This window comes from Channa argus, chromosome 1 (assembly GCF_033026475.1).
Source record: "Channa argus isolate prfri chromosome 1, Channa argus male v1.0, whole genome shotgun sequence".
NCBI classification, from domain to species: Eukaryota; Metazoa; Chordata; class Actinopteri; order Anabantiformes; family Channidae; genus Channa; species Channa argus.
The window spans coordinates 3,834,513-3,854,298 of NC_090197.1; the positions used below are offsets into that span (position 1 = coordinate 3,834,513).

Genomic DNA, 19,786 nt, shown 5'->3' on the forward strand with positions numbered 1-19,786 from the left:
ACTAACCTCCTCAACTGTTGCGTGTTCAGTTTTATGTTGTGCAAAAAAAAAAGAAATCTGAGGTTTTAAAGGAAAGTATTTCTGTGTTTGCCATATGTGATTCAGCCCTCGCTTGTTGCCTTCATAATATAATTTTTTCATCGTCTACGTACACAAAAATGTATGCTGGCGCTTTCCTTGCAACAAAACAACCACAAAGGGAACAAAACAACTACAGACAGATACAACATGACCAGGAAGAGACATAAAAATGCCTCAAAATAAAGCAAGATGTGCAAAATATCCCCATAGACTTTTAGAAAAGGTCAGAAAATGTACAGAAATATATATATATTTTATTTTGATAAAGTGGAACATGACGGGTTTTAAAGCAAATCCATCAAAATTAAAACAAGCTTCTTGCAACATTGCCTACAATCCTTTTAGATTAACGTGTAATGCATTGGACAGGAGTTGTGTAATGCCTCAAATTAAAATTTTACCAGTTTTGACTGTGATTAGGCAATAAAATGTCAGTTTAGACAAACAGCCAAAAATGTTTCCAGCTCTACATAAGTAAGACATCAGAAAAATGCTTTTCTTGGAATCTGTACAAAAAGTCATGTTTTGTGTTTGCAGCAGTGTCAAATGTTTCTCAGCCCTGCGCACAAAATATTAGTTTTCTTTGTTTGCTTGTCTCCATTCTGTATTTCGGTCTTAATTTTGGAGAAGAATCTCATCTGTAAAGGACAAAGAGTGAACGTCCAGGCAGAATGTCTTCCTCAGGGAGATGGAAGGTCAGGGTCTGGGACTCGAGGATGAAGGACAGGGTTACTCCTTACTGCACCAACTTCCACTACATTTGTTTGGGAAGTCATCGTGCTGAATTGATTAAAAAGCAGCTCTAACAAAATAGAAAGGACGGCAGCTCGTCGTGTTGTCAGATGGTGCTTCAGGTGTTTGGTGTGAGCAGGACGAGCAGCCTGTTTGATTAACATATAATGGGGATAAAACTCAGTGTATGTGTGTTGTGTCACTGACCTTGTGTTTCTCAATTTGTCTTCTCCTTTGCCTGCTCCTCCCTGTTTTCCTCAGCCGTCCTCCTCTCTGAACCCCACCCCCACCCCTGTCTCTGCCTCTTAATCACTCTCCTCTCTGCTGTTTTCTCTTCCCCCCCCCCCGTCCTCTCTTCTCTCAGTCCCAGCTCTCGCCTCGAAATCAAAATAAGACTTGTTGAGATGCAGCTCCGTGCCCCACTCACCGGTGATTATTTATTCTCCTTTCATTTTCTTTATTTAACTTTGATTTCCCTTGGTTGGTTGTTTGGGATTGAGTGGGGAGCAGGGAGAGGGTCTTCCACTGGAGCGCTCAGGTTCAAGCCCCCAATATAGGCAAACCTCCTTGCTCAAGGGCCCTTCAGCAAGGCGGTGAATACATGCTTTGACCTCTGACCTCCTTGTGCAAGGCTAGGGTGAGCACAAGAAGAATAGCATCCTCTCTGTGGGGATGTTTTGGAGAAGACGCAGAATAGCAGCAGCACATTTGGCCACAGGCTGAATGCTACATATTTTTAAAAGTAATGAATAAAGAATGTCTGAAATAAAAAGTAGAAGGAGGGAGAGAGAGAGAGAGAAGGAGACGAGAGACGAGAGACGAGAATCAGAAGGGACATGCACAAAGCTTTACCAGAAATCAATGCAATCAGAGCATCGGCAATACCAGATTGATTCATGCACAAATAAACAATGTTCAGAATATTTCATCATGGCATAATCCTAATATCACCATGGCAACAGAGCTTAGGTAGACTGCTCTAAACAAGATAAGGTGTGTGCATGCCTCAGCATCCCTGCTAATCTGAGGCACGCATCATCCTCGGGTTTCTCATAAGTGAGATAAGAGCTTGTCCGAGTTATTGCCAATGAGATAATGTGTTTACATGCAGCCAATCAAATAAAAAAAAATACCTGAAATGTCTCAGTTAATAATCGAGTATCCATGCGTTAATACGGGTAGAAGTGACTCACTGTCTGCAGTTAGTTGAGAAGCAAGATTAAAGTGTGGGCAGCTTACTTCTGAAAACATGTTTTTAAGTCTCAAGGTGTTGAATGAAATTAGCTTTTTTTAATGTTTACACAAAGTGTCAGTACCTTTTCGTTTAATGACAGTTGGAACGTGAAACGCAGCTCAAAGGTTTTTTCCATCCATATCTCTCAAGTCTCCTACCGGTGTTTTTTTTTTTTCCCCCCAAAGGGAAAATCACAGACGTTAAACAGGAAGTGGTGCATTTTTGTTTTAGAATCGGCCTGTTAGAAATGAGCACCAACTACAGAAACATCAGATAATTAAATGTCACTGCCCCGTCCGTCATATCTGGGGATTGTCGGCCACGTAAAGACAGAGTAGATCTGCTGGGGGAATTCATCAGGATTGGATTCTTAACGGGTACAAAGCTCAGTTGTACACTCAGACTATAATCACTGCAGATAATAAGAAAATAGAAAACTACAATCGTAGGCAAGACTCAGTCCTTCTCCTGAAAATTGTCCCTTACTGCAAAGCCTATTAATAAAATTAAGGCCACTGGCTGCAGCCACATTTTACCGTCTTTCTCGTACTGAAGGTTTCCACGATCCAGGTCTTTTTCTTTTGGGGCTTTTTGTGAATAGGTACCAAGGTAACTTTGAAGGACCTATAAGTTATATTCTGCTTATCCAAAGTTGGGGTCGCGGTGGCAGCAGGTTTAGTAAGTCTCTTCAGACGTCCTACTCCCCACCAATGATTTCCAGCTCCTCTGGGTTTACCTGGAAGACCTCCAATGAAAGGCCCAGGTGGCCTTTCTTTAATATGCCCACACCTCCTCAGCTGGCTCCTTTAGAAACAAAGGAACAGAAGCTCCATTACAAACTCTCTTTGAGTGTTTTAAGTCAACTAGAAATAACAAGGAAATAATACTCATTTCAAAATGTTAACAGCTGAAGCAGTTTCCATGTTGAGTAAAAATAACGAGTGGGACAGATGTGAGTGCACAATAAATTGTAGCGCAGAAATCGCAAAACATAGAAATAAGGTCTAGATGGAAACATTACCGTGAGCTTTCTTCTCCATTCATCAGACGTTAGCCTTCAGTAACAGTTCTTAAGTTGGTCTTTATAGGTCCCAAATATCAGATGAGGTATCTACACCTCAGGGCTGAGGCTCCTTCGGGGGGAAGCTAAACTGGTAGGATTTCTCCGTGAGCATCATCTCCAGTCATTACTGCAGATTCAGGGTCATAGTCAAACTTCATAATAAAACAAAAACATGAAAAACCTTTCCAGGTAATTTGATCTCCCCTTCCTCCTTACATCTCGTGGAGATCATCAGCACACATTGCAACCATGACCTTCTTCAGATCCAGACCCACAGGGTTGTAAAAGCTCTCATAAAGGACCGAATGGAAATAGAAGGACGTGAGAGAATAAATCTGGTCTGGAGCAAAGCACTGTGACTGATAAAAGTTTATTAGAAGTCCTTTTGTGGAGGAATCTGCGTTTTTCTTTCCTCAGCAGGGCTCCCTCCACGCCTGGTTCTAGAAATGTTTCTTGGCAGGCTGTAAAGGCCCTGTGAGGCAGCATTAGAGCCTATGTGACAGTAAAACCCTCCACAGAAACCAATACTAATGGAATTCTCTTCGGCATGGTGGCCCGTCCTCTTCAGAGGAAGAGCAGGGAGCATTTTCTCCCCCCCCTCCTCACCCACAGCAAAAGAATGCAAAAACACCCCCAGCAGTGCCTTTATGCGCACAAGTGCCATCGCTGGACGGTTATTTACATTTACATTTGCATTCGAGGCAGCGTTATGCAGAGCGACTCGCAATGAGATCAGTGGTAGATGAAGCTTGAATTCCTCGAACGGGGACGGTACAAGCAAGCAGCAGGAAGGAAGCAGTGAGTGATCTCCTTGTAATCCCTGAGTGAGTGTGTCAGAGGGAAGTGGTGGGGATAAAAAGACAAGCCACAGACAGATGGATGGGTTGTTTCATATGGTGACAGCAAACTAGATCCACTGTCGTGTTGAACAAGGGAAAAGGGGGCCTCCCCCAAACTATTAGATTGGAAGAACACTAGGTTTCCTCAGTCCTCATAGGTCCACAGCTACGGAGGCATTAATCCGGTTCAGTCCTGCCAAAAAAAAAGATCATTTTTTTGAGCTTTTTTTACGCCTGAAGGTCTGAACCAACATTCCTGTTTTTGTTCAATTGTGAACCTTTGGTTTCACGTTGAAACTGAACGTACGTCCTGTTGTTCTAACATCGGCGTATCGTCATCTCATCAGGAATATGCGTGTTTTTACGTTTTTATTTGTTCCTTTGACCAAATTGAAATTTAATACCACTTGATTTGTACTTTATTTTCTTCAAACAAAAGTCCACAGTAGTTTGTCAGAGTCAGAGTAAAGCAAAATTCCGTTTCTTTTACTAATGTACTTCTACTAATGACGGCCGGTTGGCATTGTTGGGATAAGCAGTATCCCAGCTGCAAGCTTCAGATGGTGCCTTTGTTCCCATTGTCCTCTTTACGACGTGCATGACTCTCGAGACATTAGCACAGTTTGCAGAGGCTGTTTTTCAAAGAATGAAATAGTCAACTATGTTGTGTTTACAATGAAAATCATTTTGCTAGTGATTTCTTGGGCTGCAGGGCTTAGACAGCAGGAACCGGGTGTATAGAAAAGACATCGGTGTCTTTCAGTCGGTCCCAGGATTGGACGTCCGCCTGTGACGTAGCACTCGCCTGTGAATAATGAGAAAATGTGTGACACCGTGTGCAAGACGTAAAGGCGACGTTAACCACTCGTGATTATTGGTTTCAACCGACGTGGGAACTCAATATTGTGATAACTTAAACCCGTAAGACGCTCGAATCGGCTCATGTCACTGTTTTACGAGTAAGTGCAGACAACAGAATTTCACGGAAAAAGTTGACTCACTTGATTGTGCAGCCCGGTGTGAACACAAACAGCTCACACTCATTTGTTGACATGTCTCCACTGCACACTGTGTAAATTAAGTGAAATACCTGAAGAGTAATTGTAGACATGAAACAAGCGAAACCACTTGCGAAGCAGCAGGAGAGATTTGACAGTAATAAAGCACCACTTCTATTCCCTGAAAGGATGTTTAGGCACTAACAAGGCTTCTTCACATCATACATGAAGCTTCCAGGGCTCCTGGAAACACACATATGAGCAGTAAGTCACGGTGACGGACATCAGCTCTAAAAACACACACATAAGGACAATGGTGGGAACGGTGGTGCAGCGGCGCACGTCCACCGCTTTGAAGACGGCATCAAGTGCAGTCTTTCATTAGAATCAACTGCCTGCTGAATATGGCTATGAAAAACCCAAAGTCCTAAATCCCCATGAAGGATTTAACCTGCTTTTAAAACACACCATTTGGTAAAAATCTTGATCCAAAGTGCTTTGCAGGACCAGGCCCCTCACACACTTCCACACACTGTCCCGCTGATGCTAGTGAGCCGCAGATGCAAAGAAGCAACTCGGGGCTCAGCTGTACTGTAAAACAAAAAAAAGCAGTGGAAAATAACGGTAGAAATTCAAGGATTCGAGGACCAACAGTGGGTGTTGACGGGTCAGATATGATTTAAGTCTCAACAGTGGACTTTTTAGCCATAGCAACAATCATATCAGATAAATTGCTTTTATACCGGGTCATTAACCTCAAACCTACTTTTAAGGCGCGTGCGGCTCCCAGACTGTCCGAGATTTCAAATCGGCGTCTTTTTTTACTGCTGGTCTCAGCTTGTCTTCGGGGGGCGTCCAAGCATCGTCGGCAGCTGTGGCTCAGCCGGTGAAGCCGTCGTTCACAAACTGAAGGGTCTGCGGTTCAATTCCTGCTCCCTCTTGGCCACACGTCAGGGCGTCCTACTTTACACACAAGACCTCTAACTAGCAAAGGCCTGAACGTCCACAATAATTTCCCTGTCAGCATTAATAAGAAGAAGGAAGTCGGACATATTGCTTAGGGACTAGTGTGTAAAAGTACACACAGCGAGCTCGGTTGTGTAGTTTTCGTTGTTGTTTTGTTTTTTTTTTTACTACAATGCAATTAATGGTGGAAATAAGTAACAGTTTTCCTACAGTTAATGACTTCAGCACATGATCACTGGACATAATTTCAGCTGAACTCCTTATAATTAGAGGGAGCAGACAAACTTCTCTAATTACACGGACAGAAATGAGCAGAGAGAAGCTCAACACGACCTGTTTCTCCCTTTTTTTCACTCTACGCATGAGAAACCCAGTAAAAGTAAAGTTTCTCACTTCGTGACGAGCAGCACGTCGTTGAAACGAGAGAATTGGGTTTTGTTTTTCTTTCTTGCAGCGCAGCACATCTCTCACATGCTTGTTAGCTGTGTAAGCGCTACGTGCCAGATTAAGCCCCTGCATCTTTAATTCCTTAATGTTTAAGTTTACCGACGGGCGTCTGTCTCCTTAAAACTTCCCCAACTCTGCTCCTTTAATGCAGGCTTTTATTTTTTCATCACGACATCTGCAGCTAAGTGACGCGAAGCCGAGGCCGTGAGGCGGCGCAGCCACTGCCGGCGTGGACGGGCTGCAGTGACCTATATACGGCTGAATATAAGTCTGAGTCGGAGCACAGAGTCTCCCAGGCTTATAGCAGCTCATGGCTGGGTGGAGACGGCACCGCGGTAGATGAGGACACCGCACACACACACATCCACATATAGAGACTGGGAAACACGTGACGTGAGGACACGCATATGCACGAGGGGCTAAATCAGACCCACACTGAATACTGTATGATGGGGGTGTATATGTGGAAACACACGGAGGAGACGGGGACGCGCGTAAACACCCACGTGACCAGGACCGGCGAGGACACCTTTACAGCGATGGACACACGCGCACACAGATGTACACAGAGCGACGGTGTCATGCATGTTTTATTGACCCGCTCTTTCTACACGTCCTCCGTCTCGCCTCCCTTCATCCCTCGTTCTCTCTCTTTAAAGCTCGTTTCATCCCCTGCTCTCCCTTTAATCTTCCTCCTCTCCTTTGTTTTGTTCTCCCCTCTCCTCATTCACCTCCTTTTTGTCCTCTCAGCTCTCAGAGCAGAACAGATCAAGCTGACAGGCTCAGAAGGAGAAGACAAGACTCCTGTAATTCTACTTCCTGTCCTCTTTTCACTTCTCCTTTCCTCTTGTCTGTCCTTCCTCCTCCTTATCTTAAGCTTCTCCTGCCGTTTTTTCACACACCTCCTTATCTCTTCTCCTCCTTCTCCTACATTCCCTATAGATCTTGTTCTCTCCTCCTGTCCCTGTATCTATGACCCTACCTGTCCTTACCCTCTTGTCTGCTCTTTATATCTCCTTCCTCACCTCTTTCCTCCTTTTTTCCATCTATCTCATATTATGTAGTTGTCCCTCCATCTTTTCCTGCACCGTCCCCTTTCCTCACCTCCTCCCCACTGTCCTCCTGGCCTCTTCTTCAGTCTCTTTCCCTGCTCTTCTTTAACCACCTGACCTCATCTTCCTGACCTTCTTCACTTGTTTCCTCACCTCTTCCACTCTTCTGCTACCACCTGTTCCTATTTCCTTCTCCTCCTTTATCCCCTGCTCTTTCCTGACCTCCTTTCTCTCTCTGTCCTCTCATGCTCATCACCTTTCTTGCTTCTCTCCCACATCTTCTCCTGATGTTTCCTGCCTCCTCCTATTCCCTTTTCCCTCTCCTCTTCTCTGCCTCTTTCTTTTCTCACTTCCCCTTGCTCCCACTTATCTTTCTCCACCTCCTCTTCTCCTTCGGAATTCCCCGACCTCTTCCTCTCCACCCACCCTCTAATCCTCCTCCACTCTACTGTCATCTCACGTTTTTCTCCCCCTCCTCTGATCCCTCCTGTCCTCTTCCTCCCCCCTTTACCCCACCTTTCTCCTTCCTTGTTTCCTGTTCTCCTCCTCTTTCTCCTTCTTCATCGTTTGCCCAATCCTGACCTCTTTATTCTACCACTCCTATCATCCATGTCACCTCAGCCACCCCTCTCTCCTTACCTTTTGTTTTTTTCTCCTCCTCCCCTCCTCCCCTGTCCTCTCTTCTGTCACTCTACTCCTCCTTCTCCTTCTTTTCCTCCAGTCAACACCCTTCCATTTTTTCTGGCTCTTATTTTTGCTCATTTTCTTTTTCTTCATCCCTTGTTTCTCCCTGACCTCTTTTTGCATCCTCCTTCTGTCTCTTGTCACCTCCTCTTTTTCTCCCCCATCTGACCTCTCTCCCGCTCTTCCTCTATTAGCCACCTACGCTGTCTTCTTGCTCCCACTTTTCTTTTTCCTCTTCATCACTTGCTTTCTCCTGACCTCTAACCATCCTCCTCCTTACTCTTGTCCCCTTTTGTTTTTTTCTCCTCCACCTCTCCTCCCTTATGACCTCCCCTCTGCCCCTCTCACTCTCCCTTACCCTTTTTTTCTTCTCCCTCCATTTCTTTTTTCTTGCAACCACTTCTCCTCCTCCACTTATTTCTTTATTTACCACCTGTTCCTCCTCACTTGGTTTGCACTTCTCCTACTCCTCTTCTTCTTCTTTATCCTCCCCCCTCACTCTCCTCCTCCTCTCTTCATTTCTGCTTCCTCCCTCTACCACCTGTTCCTCTTTCCTTGCTCCCACTTCTCCTCCTGACTTCCCCTCTCCACCCTTTCCATCTCTCTTCTTATCTTCCTCCTCCTCCCTCTTGTCACCTCTTGTGTTTTTTTTTTTCTCCCTTCTGACCTCCCTCCTTCTCTTCCTCCTCACCTCCCCCTCCTCTTCTCCTAATTAGCACCTCAGCGTACAGGCCTGGTTAATATTCGGCGGTGAGGCGCTTCGACGGTAGAAGGGCACCTCGCCGTCTCTCCTGCGCTGGTGTTGCCATGGTGACGCCATGGAAATGAAGCCCCGCTCTCCTCTGTCTCTATCTCACTCTGTCTCTTTCCTAATTTTTTTGCTCCCCCACCCCTTCCACTGTCTCCCCCACCTTCACTTTTTAATGAGTCACTGCATCCATTAAATTTTAGGATAGAAGGATGGCAGTAGGTAAGATAGGGGGGAGACTTGTGAAGGCAGCACAAGACAGAAAATTTAAGGGGTGTAAAAAAGTTTTCAGTTCTTTAAAGAAAAGACCAAAAGTCGGTGTTTGTAGAAATTTACAGCCATTGTGAGTCGTGATTATTTATCTGTTGCTCTGACAGATTGGTTGTGATTGGTTGCTATGTCCAAGGACGCTGTTTTTATTTTCTGTTTTTTTTTTTTTTTTCTATTTATTTGTTTGATTGTCTGACAGAGTTCACTGAGGTAGGCATTTTTGGGGGGCGGGGGTGTGGGGACTGGTTCGGGGGGTGTTTGGACGGAGGCCTTGGCCTTGATGAAGTTCTTTAAAGCTGCTAATTGTGTTTCATTCATATTTCATGGTCACAGGGGGCAGGCGGTTTGCTGAGGGAGAATTGATAAAATGTCTGTGTGTGTGTGTGTGTGTGTGTGTGTGTGTGTGTTTGTTGCATTCCTAAACCATGGCCATGTAAAGCTGCCGGGCATTTGTGTGACTGAGCAAGTGTGTGTTTGCACCTTCCTTCATCATTCGTCCATCATGACACCTGGAGGTCATGGGCATATTGTGTGTGTGTGTGTGTCAGTGTGATTCAGCACATTTGTGTAGCTCTTCACATATTCATACAGCCTCTGTAGTCAAAGCAAACCAAAACCGTGAGTAAAACGTGATTCTGCTCTTCAGACATTTCGTCTCCGTCTGAGCGTTGGTCGCTGGTCTTGACCTCCGACCTCCTCGTAGACGGTGTGTGGGTGAGTGTGCATCATCACTTTGGTATCGTTAGCAAAATACACCGAATCGCTCCGTTCCTAAACATTTAGACTTTACTCTGACTCTGTTTTTCTGTCCCTCTGTCTACTTTTATTTAATTAAATGTCAACAGAATCAAAGCTGAAATGAAAGCTAATGTGAAACCAAAATTCAAATAACATCCGCACATTAATACTTCATAATCCCACAGAGACAACAGATTTCTAATGTCAGATTCATATAATGTGTTTGTTTGAATCTCACTTCTTTAGTTTTAAAATTTGACATTTTAGTGAGTTTTTTTTTCAACCAAAAAACAGTGATATGGGGCTGTGTACTGTTTATTTATGTATTAATTTATTGTACAACGAGGGCAACAAATCAGTTTTTTCCCCCTGTACACTGTAGATTCTGGAAAGGCTGGTAGTTCTTTTGCAAAGTGGAGTCATTTCTTTACAAGAATCTAATTTAAAATGTTTTCTGTTTTTTTTTTTTTTTTTCCCAAGTTCATAATGGCATCCAGAGTTTTGGAGAGAAATAAACTAAAAGATAAGAAAACTCTGCTCAGTAGACTTAAACCACATTTTTTAATAAAGTTCATATTCACATGTAGCTTGATTGTGTTTTTGTAACTTTCAGAAAGTTATTTGAATTCACTTAGAAAGATTAATGATTTTAAATGGGTAAGTCATCGCGGCACATACCACGATGTAGTGAAAGGTGTGGGCGGTGTCGGCGGAAAACACAGATTGATTTGAAAGCTCTGTAACAGTTTAGAATAATGTAACTAAATGTTAATATACTGCATGATGTTCAGATTCATAATTAGCATTAATTGTCGGGCTGCAAATGTTTGTTTTCATCACCAAATAATCTGTTTTAAAACCTTTTAATTTACCGTCATAATTGTAAACGGTCGTTGGGAAATGGCCCCGCAGCCAAGGTGGCATCTGCAAATGTTTTCTTTTGTCTGACTTCTTGTATCTGTGAGCCAAAAATGTGTAATTCACAAAGATATGTAACTGAGAAAAGTAACAAATTCTCACATTTGGGAATTTGGAACCAGATAATTGCTGGTATTTTTGCTAGAAAAATACCTCAACCGATTCATAATATTTCAAAACCACTGCAGATTTATTTTCTGTGTGTTCAGATTCGACAAAGTTTGTGTTGATGTATAAACTGTGTGACAACTTTAATTCCTCTGCTGGCCTTAAATATGATATGGTATAAATCTAAATTACTTTATATGAATATGTTTCAATTTCCTCACTGCTCACTGCTGAATAGTGAGAGTCTTCAGTGAAGTCAGGACCGATGGAGGAAAAGTGGGTGGATGATGGGATGTTACTGATGGTGGGATGAACAGATTGATGGATGTCATTCATACTCTGCTCTGCAGGCTCGACCTTGACTTTCTCTACAATATACGAGTTTGGCAACTCGACGCACGTCGTAGTCATGCGAGGCTGAGAGCAGCGCACCAATTATCCACCCAATCACCCGAAACCTAAAACTCTCTCAAGGTTCTGTGCCGGTGAAAAGCCAGCTTTGTTCTCGTCGGCACATCACATGGCCTCGCAAGAGCCATCAGTCATGTAGCTCTGCTGCGTATGAGTAGCACTTCCAGGTTATTTAATGCTTGAAGTCGCATTTGGCCGTGGTTTGTGGTTCCCAGTCCCCCCACCTTGGCCTACTTGGGGCCTCACAAGGGCTTAGACACAGTCCTCTGTGAAAAAATATCATACTACTTATTATTTATACTTTTCTTTATCTGTCATCTACTGGACTGTTTAAAAGCTGTTCCACAATAGCAAGGCCAAAGTCCTCAGTGTCATATTTAAATCTGAACCTGAAGCCTGATTATTGAACTCAAACCTAATTAAATTTTACATGACGTGGTGTTGTGCTAATTTGATGCCTTTCTGTGTGGGGTTGCCAGGCGGTTTTTGTTTTGCCCTGACTGACCAGTGGTGTGACTGTAGCTCAAGGAGGTAGAGGTTTGAGCCGTGGGTCCTCTTGGCCGGGATACCGAACCCCAAGTTGCTAATGGTGTGAAAAACGTTCCAAATGACCGAAAGTGAATAACAAGTCCTTTAATCTTCAGCCGTAAAAGCTGTTTGTCTCATAGTGCCCCTCTGAACTAGCTGCCCTTCTGGACCCTCCTCCCTATGTCAGACATTGTAAAGACCGTGTTGTGATTGCAGAGGCATCACAGTTTGGTTATGTAAGGGAGCAGGTTGGGGGGAGAGGGGGGGGGGGGATTGTGCACAGCGAATGGTACGGGACCGGCACGATTATGCTTCGTGTGAGTACAATATTAAAGTCCTAAGAAAATTACAGTAATTTCTGTAAACGTAGCTTTGGGCAGAGCAGAGAACTCATCTTTGCATATCCCCAGTGTGATGTCACAAGGGGGAGCAGCTTCGACACCACCCATTCTCCAAGCTGAAGATTAAAAATAACATAAAATGGGCAGAGATTGATTTCAGTCCTTTGACAGTAATTTTATCTTAATCCAAACCAAAACTCAATTTTTGTTATTTTTTTTCCGTCACATGACTTTTTTTTTAAATCTCAATATATTCACATCTCACCAAAGGTGCAGATTGACCATAGTAACAGTATTTCTCAGCTCAGTAGAGTTAAACATATGTAGTTTGTCCTAATGACAGGAAGGTCCTGTGACATCAGAAGTTCATCCTCTCTAAACCATAAATGTGCCCAGTTAATTTCATCTCGTTCTCCTGCGTGCGGTGGTAAGATTTGTCCGGGAGATTTCAAGCTGTCTATATAAAACACACGGTTTATCTCCTGGGCCTGATGTTTGGCCATTTAACATACTGTCGCATTATCAATATCAAGGTTCTTGGGTGAAGCTATCATCGGATTTTTCAAGTATCACCCAGACCTACTTAAAGCCCTGTTAGGACAGATTATCTTTCAGGAGGGAGCGATTATTTTCAACCAGAGTGTTGTGGTGACTGTAATTTCAGTCCTGTGTCAGTAATTCCTGCAGACTGCAGTTACCAGTACATAATTCAGAGCTCTTTCCCTCCCCGCAGAAGGGCAAGTTAAAATAACCCGAGGTAAAACTAGTCATGACGTCCTTTCGGTGGGTTTTTTGCAGTGCTCTTATATAACGCGAGTAGAGATTTGGATCGCTATAAGCTTAAGAGGAAGCTTCTGGAAATAGCCTGACACTCTCAGAAGAGCTGGGTCATACTACCAGCTGTGTTAATGATGCATTAGCACCACGAGGTGCCCACACAAAGGCATCCTTTGATCAATCATTTAGTGCCCCCCCCCCCCCCCACACACACACACACACTTACACTGGAACATGGACAAACACACACAGAGCTGGCAGTTTTTGTGCTGTGTGATAACTGTGTGCTTGACAAGGGGGAGGGTCACGGGGACTCCGAAACCGGTCCGCTTTTAGTTTCCGAGCGGCATCGCCCTGAAAGAAAGTGGCCGCGCAACTTTCCTTCCATTGTCACTGCTTTAATCCCTGGTGGCTCTTTCTGTTGGTTCATTTACATGGTACCGTACAGGCTTTTAGTCTCTTTACCCAGGAGGACTTGGAGGGACAGCAGTAGCTACTGTCCAGTGGCTCCAGGGACTGTTGGCAAGTCAGACATCCTACACAAAGGCTAACAGGGTGTTGAAGTATGATAGGATCAGTGTCTGCACTGATACTGACCTAATAACATGAATCGCTTTGTTTTTACTTTTTTATTTGTGCTTCGTTGATTTGCTGTGGTGAGCAAATGATTGGTAAAAGGCTCGTCGAATAAGAAATGTAACATTAGTGTGAGGGCAGATATCAGAAGCATTAACAGTGTGGAGACGTTAATAATTGTAGTTTTGTGGGTATGTTCTGCATTCGAGCAAGACATTTTCCCAATTGTTGTTTGCACCTGTCGTCTAGAACGACCACTATCCAGGACGACTGCCAAGACGGACAAATCGTATTTTAAAAAGAAAAACTGAACCGTTGTTACGATGCAACAATGTTTATATTTGAGGGTTGAACCAAAACCAGGTCTGTGGTTTTTGACCTGGTCTCATTCTTTGTTCCCCTCATAGCTCCTCCAGCCAACATAAGGCTTTTCGTGGGAAAATTTAATTTCGAAAACATTAGATGGACCAAATAAATGAGGTGATTATGAAAAGCCCGGTAAAGAGGAAGAGGTCAGAGAACGCAAATTCTCGTTAACCACAAGGTGAGAAAGGAGTAAGACTGCTGGCAGGGTTAGTTTGGGTTTTACAGGCAAAATGGCTCTTTGTGGTGAAGCATAAATGCTAATTCGTGCTTTCACCATCCAGGTCCCTGAGGGTCAAAACAGACTCTCGTTGTTGTGTGCAGACCAAAAGTGAGTGTCTGCAGGTGCCCGAAAACTACACAAGATGCTTCTAAAGGTGTGTAATGTGTATTTCAGTGTGTTGGAGGAACCCAAAGGAAGTTCATGCTGTGGCTGCTGTTCCTATTTGCCATCTTGTTTTACAGCGTGTGTTTTGTCTCATGGTCCAGGAAGAGGAATAATCGGTTAAATGCTAGACTTTTCCAGAGTTTGTGTTGCTGAGTAAAAGGAGCATTGGTTGTTGGACCAGCACTTTGAGATTTAGGTTTGGTGGCAGATGGACACACAAAGCATCCGACATTCCTAACTCGGATTCCTTGGTGCGAGGTTCCTATCAAAGTCACAGTAATTTTTTAAGCTTTGTGTAGCGGAGAGAACTCACATTCTTGCATATCCCCGGTGTGATGTCACAAGGGGAGCAGCTCTAACAACAGTCATTCTAAATAAATACTGCAGAGTTTGATTTCAGTACTTTTATCATACTCTGTTTTTGTTCTTTTGCCCCATAAGATGAGCATTGCTGAAAAAGTTTCCAGTGGATCCTTCCTTCGTCTCCCTTTCTACGAGCCCTCGTCCTCTCCACTTTGCCCTTGTTCCAATAAAATGTCTTTAACCCCTCCTATTAGCACACTTGGCTCCTCGAGAGCTCCCTTTCATCCTCCTAATTTGTCATTTTATTTCCCAAGATATCTCCTCATTACCTCCTTCTCCATCTCCAAAGTTGCTTTATGGCTTCGCCGACACCCTTTTTTCCTCAGGTATGCCCTTGTTCGCTTCAATGTGCAAACAGTATTGGAGCCCAGTGCAGTCAGATAGATGGATGGTTAGAGTTTGTGGGTAGATTGATGGTTTGCTTTGCCCTTGTTAGAGGACAAACTGATATTTATTTCTTCAAGTGTCTGTAAAACCTGCAGTGACCCCTGCCTCACCCGGCGGATCCACTCAGGTTACTTCGGTGTCTCTTTCAGGGAACTGTAGGTGTCCCATCCCGGTCTGAAATGGGTCTCTGTGTGTTTTACACGGGAGGAATCTGGTGGGGAGAACTTCCTCTTGCACGAGATAATCGTGCCCTTGCAAAATTCATGATTCTTCGTGCTTCTGCTAAAATACTGTCAGTGAGAGGAAGAGTAAAAGTTTTCTGGTTGAGGAACCCACCTGCCTCTCGAAAGGGAGTTTTACTGCTTCCTGCTATTTGCAAATCACTGTTGTCGTTGCTGCAGTTTTATTATTTTCCCGATAATTAGGGAGTGCTGCCGTGCTCCAAACAATCCCCTGTACACAAGTACTGTACAAATATTTACAAGGATGCGTGGAGACAAACTCAGCCCAATAACATGGGATGCAGCCAAGTGGCATATGACTCCCCTCGTCAGAAGTTGGCCCGAAGTCCTCGAGGCTGATCCAGTGATGCGGCAAAACATGACACTGTTGTGTTTCTTGTCTTTCTTTCTCCTTTTTTTTATCTGGAGCTGGCAGCGGCAGCACAGTTCGGTCGACATGAAGCGAGACCGCTGTGCCTGCTAAAGTGAAATTCTGCAGCCTGCAGCTCTGACTGCCTCTACGATTCCTCCTTTCCCTCATCCAGTCTGCTTGTTGCGTTGCTTTGCTCGTTGAAACTCTCTCTTTGTCACTCCACTCTTTTCTCTCCTTCCATCTCTCTCTTCTTCCAATTTCACTCTCCTCCTACACTCATTGTCCTTTTCATTCAACCTCTTCACTGTTGATCTATGGTACTTTCTTCTCTTTTCCTTTTCGTACATACACATCTTTATCCACATCTTCCTATATTTGTGCCCTCTGCTCGTTTCTCTTCAGATTTTTCTTTTTCCATCCGATTCTGTCTTTCTCCCACTCCACCTCTGTCAGCGGCTGTCAAAGAGTTTCTTTTGAGCAAACACACAGAGGTAGAACGTGTGAATGGACGACACAAATAGTTCAGATTTGGTGAGAAAACGGCTGCGAATAATCCTCTTTTGTTTTCCGCCAGTTGGTCAGTTTTGACAGTAATCTGTGGGCAGTTTTCCAGAGCCAAGTGTAGGTTAACACAGTTGCATATTCTTATTCAAGTCTTGCTGTAAATAATCCTTGAGTTTCTACATTTTGTGGAAGAATGTTTTGATTCCTTTTTATTTTTTCGAATATGTGCTGAAAATGTTGACGTGTACAAGATGGTGTCAAAGATTCTCCAAGATGTTTATTCTAGAAAACACCACATGCTACATTTTTTAATAGCAAATCTGAAGAGCTGCTTTAGCTCATCACACACAGAAAACTCAACACACCAGAACAACAAATATTTGTTTGTTAGTATATTTGTGTAATTGACTTTGTAGTAAAAGTCGTGTGGTGTCATTGACTTTAACACAAACTCAACACAACCATATCTTCATGTTTGACGTTTGGATTGGCTGCATCAGGACTCGAGGACGTGTGGTTTTTGGCTCGTAGGACCACTTCAAGTGTCCCGCATCTGAGTGGGCGTCACCCAAAGGCTGGCGCACACACCCCCGAATATGAATGTGATTTGGTTGTGACGACTGGTCCTGGTCCTGGTCGGTGTCAGTCTGGCTCAGTTGGCAGAGACAATTGTTAAGTGTGTGCTGTGGAATGATTCTTTTCTGGTCTTAGGATACAGTCTCTGTCAGTCATTCTCCTTTTTTTTACATTTTTTAAATTTAATATTTACGACCAGTATCAGCGACTGACAGATGGTGGACACAGTCTTTATTTGCGAACTGTCCAGTCTTTGGTACAGTAGTCTTCAGGTGTGTCCCCAGCTTAAGTTTGATTGTGACTTTGGATCACTTTTGTTGTGATGGATAAAGCTCCAGAGCAGCTGGAAACCGAAACTCAGCACAGTTTTGCAGCTGCAGATTTCGTTCTCTTTTTACTTTTTACATTCTCTTTTCACCTGTTTTCCTGTCGATGGAAGAATCACTGCACTATCTGTCTAAATAAAGAATGTTGCTGAAATACATTTAAATCTAATTCTACATATCCGTCTGAAAATAAAATAAAAAATAAACCAACTCGAAGAATGTGACGATGCTTTCAGTGCCAGCTTGCGGACCAGAGGTCCCCACACGATCTCTTGTTTCCTGGTAACAGAGACCCAACCAGGACCTTTGTTGGAGCGGGTCCAAAATCATGTTGATTTTAATCAGGTTGGGGGTAGGATGCTGTTGCATAGCTGCCGGTGTTTGACCGTGAAGTTCAGGTAAAACGACACGTACTGCTGCTCTGTTCACCCACGGCTGCTCATTACTCGGTGGATCATAATCTTGCTGCCAGTGTTGGTCTTCTCTCCGTCCGGGTCACTGTGGATCATGTGTGACTGTCCTGCACACTGCGTCCATCCGGTGGGTCCTGTTTGAAAGGGTCTAAAGCTGTGAACTCCTGGAGAAATCTACCACGGATGGATGAATTTTAGGCTGTTTTAGAAAGAGTCGCCGAGGTTAATGTGAGCTAGTTTTCCGTCGGCAGACTAATGAACTCATCTTCCAGCTCTAGTCAGTACCACAGCGTCTCGACACATGTGTACTTCATTAGTGGAAGTATGCAGTAAACAGCAATGTAAATGCATGAGATTTATAATAACACGGGATTAGTTCAGTCTCACTGCACAATGCAACGATTCAAAGAGGACCCTGGAAACTCTGCAATCTATAAAATATGTCTCCTGTGCAGGCAGTGAGAGGCTGATCAAGGCTGTGAGAGTATGAAATATGTCCAACATTAAGTGACGCTTGGGACTAATACCAGCTTGCCCAATACTAATTAAGCGTTGAAATACTCTCAATTTCCCTGGCAACTGCTTTGTTTTTTTTTGTGTCCCAAATGACTGGGACACCTTTTCAAAGCTTTAAATCTGCTGATAGGAAATACGCCAACATCTAGTTTCGTTATTTTTTTGCGAGACTTTAACTTTACATTCAAAAATTCTGTCAAATTTTTTTCCCTCTCTTCTGCCTCGTCCTCTTCATCTGCTTTTGATTTCTTTTAAATCTTATCGTCTTCCCCTCTGCGTTAAGCACTCTGTTGTCCCTTTTCTCCCCCTCCGTCTTTACATTTATCTGCTTTCTTTTCTCCCTCGTCCTCCTCTCATCCTCCCACTGTCTCTCTCTCCCTTTCTGCCAGGCCATGGCCTAGTTGCAATGTTTTCTGCTTTGTGCCTGCTCTCTTTCATCAACTTGGAAGTTTTTAGACTCTCTCGCCTTTCTCCTTCTTTATCTCGGTGCTTCTTTGCCACTTTATTGTCCTTTCATAACTCTCTCCCTCCATCTCTCTCTGTCTCCCTTTTACCTGCTCCCTCCTTTTGTCCTCCTTTTATTTTTACCTCTTACACCATGTCTTACCATATTCATTCGTACCTGTCCTTCCTCGCTCTCCTCGTTCTCTCTCCATCTGTCTTTACCTCACTCTCTCAGCTCCATTGTGTGGATGATAGCTGTCAGGAGATCTCATCACTGAGTCTCTCTTATTACATGATTACAGGGTAATTATCCTGTGAAGTTGTCTTTGCCCGAATCTATGAAAGACGCTTAATGTGTTTTTAATGGGATTTAGAGTTTGGAGACTTTTTTTTTGTCTTTTGTAGTTGCAGTGGACTCTTCAATTTATTGCATTTACATGTGATTGGCCTGGAACAGCGTGTCCTAATTAAGTGGTACTCGGATTCATCGTGATTTTCGGGCGCCACGTCCTGCGCCGAGTTGTCAGGCTCTCTTCATTTTCTAACTTCAGGCTTTGGCTTTGTCAGGAAACGCTGTCATCTGCCAGTGTCTGATTAAACTGGACCCGACGAAGCTCCCGTAGTGTTTAGGACGAGTGCAGACACACAAACCTGGCTCGGACTTTAGAGGAGAGGGATGGGTGGGCCACAGAGTGAAATGTCGTGCTGCTTAGCGAGACTGAAACCCCCACATCTTTGATGTGGAGCTGTGTAATGACCAGAACAACCCCACAAGGTTTATTGATGTTGTTTGTTGAAAGCTCTTCTAATATAAAATGGGAAGAGTCAGAAAATACTATTTGTAAATCGAAGGATGTTATATTTCAGTGGATAGAATAGAAACTACTTGTATTCAGAAACATCGTCATTTGTGTTTGTGTGAACATTTATTTATTTGCTTTAACTAACAAAGTTTTACCATGATACCAGCCAGCCCTAGGGGCAGGACCAAAAGGGGGCCTGGGGTAGCCGTGGCCCCGAAATGTGATTGGCCGCCTCAGGTGCCACATTAGCGGGAAGGTGATCAGGTAGCTGCTGTAGAACATTCAGGAGAAGGAGCACGGAGAGCTTCACCTTCTCTACCATTTTATATTTCAACCAATATCCAATAACAGTTGTTGAAATGTTTGTGAGGCCGCTGTCAACAAAACAGGATCAAACTGCTCTTATCAAAATATTATGCTTATTTTCTCATAAATGATGTATATAACTGCTTCAGAAGTTTCCCCTGGCTTTAACTTTATTCCTTCATAACCAACTTACTTTCTTTGAAGGAACCTTTGATGGAAATTGTATAATAGTACAACACAGTGCACATATTTTCGGTACACGTGGCCCCAGTGAACATTAAATGTCTGATGT

At 43.7% G+C, this 19,786-nt stretch overlaps 1 protein-coding gene across 6 annotated transcripts in view; it reads left to right on the forward strand.

Annotated features, from left to right (window-relative positions):
* The window catches only part of LOC137130533 (zinc fingers and homeoboxes protein 2-like), a 107,919-nt gene that overhangs the window by 64,654 nt on the left and 23,479 nt on the right, over positions 1-19,786 (forward strand). The window contains exon 1 of one of the 6 annotated variants that reach the window (XM_067511288.1): positions 6,901-6,921. The exons of the other annotated variants lie outside the window; for them this stretch is intronic. The gene's annotated coding sequence lies outside the window, so the exon portion shown is untranslated. Of the gene's footprint in view, positions 1-6,900; positions 6,922-19,786 lie in introns of those variants that run through there. 6 annotated transcript variants of the gene reach the window in all.